The sequence below is a fragment of the Nicotiana sylvestris genome, chromosome 7 (assembly GCF_000393655.2).
Source record: "Nicotiana sylvestris chromosome 7, ASM39365v2, whole genome shotgun sequence".
Taxonomy (NCBI): domain Eukaryota; kingdom Viridiplantae; phylum Streptophyta; class Magnoliopsida; order Solanales; family Solanaceae; genus Nicotiana; species Nicotiana sylvestris.
Window position 1 is genome coordinate 70,458,766 of NC_091063.1, and position 6,925 is coordinate 70,465,690.

A 6,925-nucleotide genomic window follows, 5' to 3' on the forward strand; every position below is an offset into this window, starting at 1 on the left:
ACTAGCCAAATATACGTAAGTTCCGGGATATGAATTTTTCTTTATGGGTTGTTATCAAACTTGTGTAATGACGCGATCATGCTAAAATGAAGGAAAAGCTTAGCCTTAACAGACCTGGAATAGGAAAAAATCCGTATGATATCCTTGGAAAAAGTTACACCGTACTCCCTTAGAACCGCAAGATTTTACGTTGCTAAAATTCTAAAAATCTTCGTTGAACTGTTGAAGATTTACGATGCTACAAGATAATCTCATTACTTCATGATAGAAATCTGATTTTTCTCCTAAGTTAATGCCTTCCTAAGAGGTTTGAGAATGAATCACGTTTTTTTGGTCTTGTGTTGAAACTTTTGGAAAGAAACTTTGAAAGAGTTTGCAAGATGCATAATGTTTTGTCTTATCTTAGTCTTGAAACCTTTTTGAAATGAAATTGCATGGTTTATTTTAGTCTTTAACTGAAAGACTTTGATTAGGCGAACTCTTGGAAAATAAACATATTGTTACTGTGAGCACGTGATTTTTGTTTTACGCGACAATCACTCCAAAAGAAACAAAAATAATAGCGATCGGTCTTGCTGTACAATTTTTTGGATTTTTCACGTGGCATTTTATTAATTATCTATGATTTTTGTCCATTTTTTATTATTTAAACAAAATACAAAAAAATGTGTGTGTCATGTGCAGTTTGAACCGTAATCCGGTTATTAAATAGAAAAATCATAAATATGCATCTTTGTCTGTGATTGTTGTTTTGTTTAATTTTATTTGCTTTAAATATTTTAATATATGTGTGCAAATAATTGTATTAAGTGTTTAATTAATGAATTTTAATTTGATTTACTTAGGTTTTGTTTTAAAATAAAAAATATAATAAAAGAGAGTGCAGAATTGAGTTGAAATCAGTTTGGGCCTATTCTCGTTTTAATTCGAGGCCCAAAATCAAACCCAAAACCCCATGTGTACCCGGTCCACACCAGCTGACATCCAGAGCATCCAAACGACGTCGTAGTGATCGAGTCTGATCTAGGCCGTTGATCTCAGATTGATCAACGGCCAAGATCACTTACCCATAACCCATGATGAACCCGACCCATTCCACCCGGACCGACCCCAACCCTTTACACCTGAAACGACACCGTTTCCCGTTAGCTGAAGGATCCTGGCCCTTCATCGTGTCTCATCCAACGGCCAGGATCCATTCACCCACTCCATATATAAGCTTCCACTCGTACCCCGCCCCCTATCCAAATACCCCTACCTTCCATCGTCCTCACCACAGTCCCCCAAACCCTAGCCGCCCCTGTACACCTTCACCGTGAAAGCCGGCGGCATGAACGCTGGTGGCCCTCACCATAACACCCTAGGACCACCTTGACACCCTGAACATGAATCCACCAACCGTTCAGCTCGAATCCTATCCCACCTTCTCGAATCTTCATTTGAAGATTCGAGTCAAAACTCGATTTACACCGATGCACCCCAGTTTCATACCAGATAGTCCACGGACCTCCCTCGTGACCAAACCATGCTTGGTTTGGTCCGAATCTAACCATGGAAGCCCAAGTCCCAAATCTACCATCTACGAACCCTAGAAGCCCCAAGCCTGGTCCGTGTCTCTTTGAGCCAAGAGATTAGGGTCTAATGGACCTTAATCGAAGTGTTTCTAAAATAAAGTCCGTTCAACCTTGAGAAGGGTCTATTCAAACACAAGCTGATTTTTCGGATTTTTTCTTTCAAAGATTTTAAGGTAAGTTTGTTTTCTCTTCTTTATTTCAGTTCGTGTGTTTGTTAAAGGTCTATTTGTATGGCCAAACGTCTTGTTTAATTTGTGTTTTGAATTTTACCAACTGTGTCCTGTCCACCTTTCCTGAACCTATGTGTTTGATTAAGTCCTTCTTCTATTCACTGATAATGTGTATATGTGTATGTACTGTGCAATCAGTTGAACTTCAAATTTGACTGATTAACTGATTCCTCGAGTACAATTTTGCTTAGTCAATACAATTCGAATCATGTGTTCGATACTGTTAAATGTCTGATCATGGTTTCGATGGTACACGTTATGATTAGTATAGTCGAGTCGACATATGTCGTCAATTAGTTTTAGTTGTCTGAACAATAACCAATTGACCTGCTTCTGTTAAGCATTGCCTGAATCAATTAGGAACTGAGTTTAGTTACTTATAGTTGTTAATTTGATTTCAGAAATCTAAGGTTTGGTCTGTAATTGCAATTTGAATTTTGATGGCATGTGCATTTGTGCACAACATGTGCATAAAGGCCCTTTTTGGATTAAAATAGCTTGACAGCATATGCTGTCAGATTGTATTCCTGCTGCCCATGTCTGCTTTTAGTTAATAAAATGGGAAAGGGGGACTGTCAGGGAATCTCATGGGGGAATTTGATTTTTTAAACATTTGAGTGGAAAGACAGGAAGAAAGGGAAGGGGTTCTGATTGTCTAACAGGCTGTTAAAGGGCTGATTTTAGGCTTATAAATGGAAGAACTTCCATTAGGAAAGCAGGGGACCAGGATTTAGAGGAAAAACAGGAATTTTGAAAAGAAAGGAGATAGTGAGAGGGGATATACAGGTACAGACACAGATACACACACACATACAAAAGGGAAGCTGAAACCAAACAGAATCAGCTTCTGAGTGAGAAAGAGAGTTCCTTTCTTTTAGAAATCAGGAGGGGAGATTTAGAAAATAAATTCTTGTTCGTCTGGAATCAAAAACATTACTTTTCAGTCTGAAATCCAGCATCCAGTTTGTTTTGTTTCTATCAGGTTTTAGGATTTTTCCTTTGAGTTTTGAAAAGGTCGACATTGAGCATTGTACCATTGGTTTACTGCTTTGGTCTGTTTTGTCTGGGATTGTCATTACTGCTGTATCGCTTTGTTGTTACTGCCATTCTTGTTGTTGCTGCTGCTGACTCTTCTGCTTCCACTTCTTCTTTGCATTTCAGTATCCAGGTACACATTTCGAGTCCCATATTGGTGTAACTGTAACAGTTTGAAAGCATGAAATGAAAGAAGTTGAAGAAGTTTAAATGTCTGTTGTAATACTCATGGTACATTGATTTCTTTTGGTATAATTAATTAGTTTGTAATTCAATAGCAGGAAAAGATTAGTTAGTTGATATTTAACTGAGTTTTAGTCTCTTGCCTCTTAGTTTATAGTTGTTTGTCGGTACGGGGTATGTAATTGTACAGTACACAGAATGTACGAGTAATTGACATAGTGACTGACCAGATTCCTGTTTAGCTATAATGATATGCATAGGATAGAATACTTCCACTTTACACAATGATGTTCTGTTTTATTTTAGTTCTTATCAGGACCCGCTAGGCAGTATATAGGAGCACGTTCGAATCCCCATTAGTAATAATGCCTAGTAGTTAATTCCCTTAATCTAGCCTAAATAAGTCTAGTTCAATTCAAGAAATGTTTGGATGTAAATATAGCATTTCGTCAGCTCGTATGTAGTTTCTTTATCAAATTAAAGCATTTTCCGTGAAGTATAATGTTTTCTCCACTTTGTAAATAATTAATCAGAAATTGATAAAGAATCCGGATTAGGCCAAAGCATATAATTAAATTAGCATGTATCTTTTTCTTCTATTTTTAGAGACAAACGCATTAGAAACGTAGTCATTGTAGGGTACCCTTCTAAAATAATGAGACGAGCCTCGCCGAATAAAAAGGCAAATTGCGGGGCCCTCAATAATTGGTCATAATAAATACTTAGAATTTGGGATGGACTGTTTAGTGAATTCCACTGCCTTCCCCAAAGATAATAACGCGTTAGACTTTTTAGGCGCGACTTAATTAAATTACATTCTTAAATTCGGGTGCGCATTTATGTGACCCAAATTCAAATCTCAACGGAGTCGAAATGTGTTAACAACTACGGGTGCATTGATTGTGACGTGGTTCGAGATGCATTTTCACGACGTTGCAATTCTATAAAAATAAATGATAATAATAAAAGCGGTTTAAACTTAATAAAAGCACATAAGTCACAACATGTATTTAAATCAGATATTTAGCCATTATAACAATTTAAGCGACCGTGCTAGAACCACGGGATTCGAGGGTGCCTAACACCTTCCCTCGGGTCAACAGAATTCCTTACTTAGAATTTCTGGTTTGCAGACTTCATTTGGAAAAGTCGAAAATTTCCTCGATTTGGGATTCAAGATAAACCGGTGACTTGGGACACCAAAAACCAAACCTTTCTCAAGTGGCGACTCTGAATTAAATAAATAATCCCATTTCGAATATTGTCACTTAAATTGGAAAAACTCCCTCGCGCATTTAACCCTTCGGGGAGGGGCGCGCAAAAAGGAGGCGTGACAGCTCTGGCGACTCTGCTGGGGATTTAACCCAGAACCACTGGTTCAGGGTTCAAGAATTCGAGCTTAGAATAATTGTTATATTTGGCTTTATTATCTGATCTTTATTACATGTTTTTGCATAACGTGCTAAATGTTGTCTTTTACCGCTTTGATATTATCTGAACTGTATATAAACTGTGCCGAAACCCTTCTCTTCTTACCTCCGGGGAGAAGCTCGCTGGTCGAGACTCCCTATTCTGTTAGTGTCGATACCTGAAATAAGAAAGAGGACGGATAAGTTACGAAGCCGGACGGCCTTTTGGTTCCCGGTAAGTTGCCCCTCCTCGACTCGAGTTGTCCGCTCGGGTACACAGTCTAGAACATCTACCCAGGTTATAAACCTAGTATAACGAAACCTCATGCCGGATCCCTAGTAGGAACGCTTATCTGCATCATGTTGCATTTGACATAGGGGACTCAACACAGGGGTTGGGTCCGTCTAGGACAGGCAACCTGGAATGAAAAGACCATCATGCTGCATCCCGTTTGTTCTGCGCATCTATTTGCTTCAGATCTGCATGTTGACCGGTTTCCGAAAAATTTTCAAAAAAAAAAAGAGAATAGCAGGGTAGGGAGATAATTGCTTATTCTTTTGAAAGAAAAAAAAACCATGTCCGAGCAATGTTAAACCTAACCGGAATTTTCTAAAATATGTAAAAAATAATGAAAAAAAAAGCTTGTTTTTCAGTTTGACTATTCCTTTTAATCACTTTCAAAATTCAAAAAAAAAATATAAATAAAAAAAATCAAAAAAAATATAATAAAAATTTTGTTTCATTTGTAGCACCTCTTTAAAAGATTTTCAAAATTTCAAAAAAAGAGGAGGTTTAAAATGTGTAAATATTTCCTTGGTCTCCTTTTAAATAATAAAATGGAAAAAAAAACATATAACAAAATTTCAAAAAAAAAAAAAAGTTATTCTTCTTTAAAGGGCTTTATTTTTGTTTCCCCTATTTTGATCCGACCGAACTACGCCGGTTTGATTCTCGCACGGGGTGAGATACGTAGGCAACCCTCATCGGGTTCAACCTCCCGTTTTTGCAAAAAACAAATCTCTAAAAAATCTAGATAATTTTAATATTTTCTTGAGTCTAATAAAGTTTATCACCCTAAATAAATGTGCAGGATGAGTACGATACAAAACGAACCGTTTTCAATAATGACCAAGATCCCTTTTGAGTTGCGATTATGGTGGAACGACTTAGGCAAGGAGGGGCAAGGCAAAGTGAGGAAATATCTGAAAAATCTCCCGGATTTACTAGACATTCAGCCTCGGGGCGATATTATCAGATCATTGGTCACTTACTGGGATTCGGCGCACAATGTATTTCATTTCTCAGACTTCGAGCTCACCCCGACTTTGGAAGAAATAGCGGGATACATTGGGGGTGATGAAGCTCCGTTAAGGTTCAAATACTTGATTGCACCTAGGGCCGTCACGGTACACCGGTTTCTGGATTTTCTGAAAATACCCCGAACATTTCACCATCCAGATCTTGCCAAAGGTTTCTGCAGTCTCCACCTCATGTATGCTAGATACGGTCATGAGGGCGGGTTCAACAAACCGGATTTCAAACTGTGTAGCAAAGGCAACCGACAGAAATGGGACGAGCACAAGCTGTTAGCTTTTATGACGGCCTTCTTGGGTCTTATAGTGTTCCCAAGGAAGGACGGCAACATCGATCTAAGAATAACTGGGGTCGTCAGTACTTTGCTCACCCAAGATAAAAGTACTCTAGCGCCTATGATTATGGCTGACATTTTCCGGGCTCTCACCGCTTGTCGAGCCAGGGGCGACTTTTTCGAAGGATGTAACCTACTGTTGCAAATATGGATGACCGATCATTTATGCCACCGCTCCCCGCTCTTGGGTTACGGTTCGCCCGAAAAGACTTGTATTGGAGAATTCTACACTAGAGTCAAACGTTTCAACCTACCTGAGGGCGTCGCATCATGGACCTCATTTTTCCGAACTCTCACTGCTAGCCAAATCCAGTGGACGCTCGGATGGTCGCCTGTTGAGGAAATCATATACATGTCGGCAACCAGGCCCCATTTCCTGTTGATGGGACTTAAAAGCATCCAACCCTATGCACCATATCGGGTTTTGAGGCAACTTGGGAGATATCAAGTGGTGCCGAAAGATGAAGATCTGAGTACCCAAGTAATTGAGATCAGTCCAGATGATCGTTTCCCCGAAGAAGAAGTTCGCCAAATCTGGAGTGAGTGCCAACATCTGACGGCAAGCACTTGTGTGATGGATATAGCAAAAGGAGAAGTTGCCCCAGGGTATCACGCTTGGTTCAGAGGCGACCTGTCTTGCGAAAGACCAGCTAAGAGACCGCATCTCAAAGATTTTGTAGAATCGTCCCAAGGGCAATGGAATTGGTTAGCAAAAGAAAAGGGGTATCGGGCAGAGATCGGTGATTTGAAGCTACAAATTGACAGTCTGAAATTCAATAACAGCATACAAATCGCGGCGGATCGAAGCGAAAAGAATAAATTGGTCCAAGAGAATGAAGAACTTA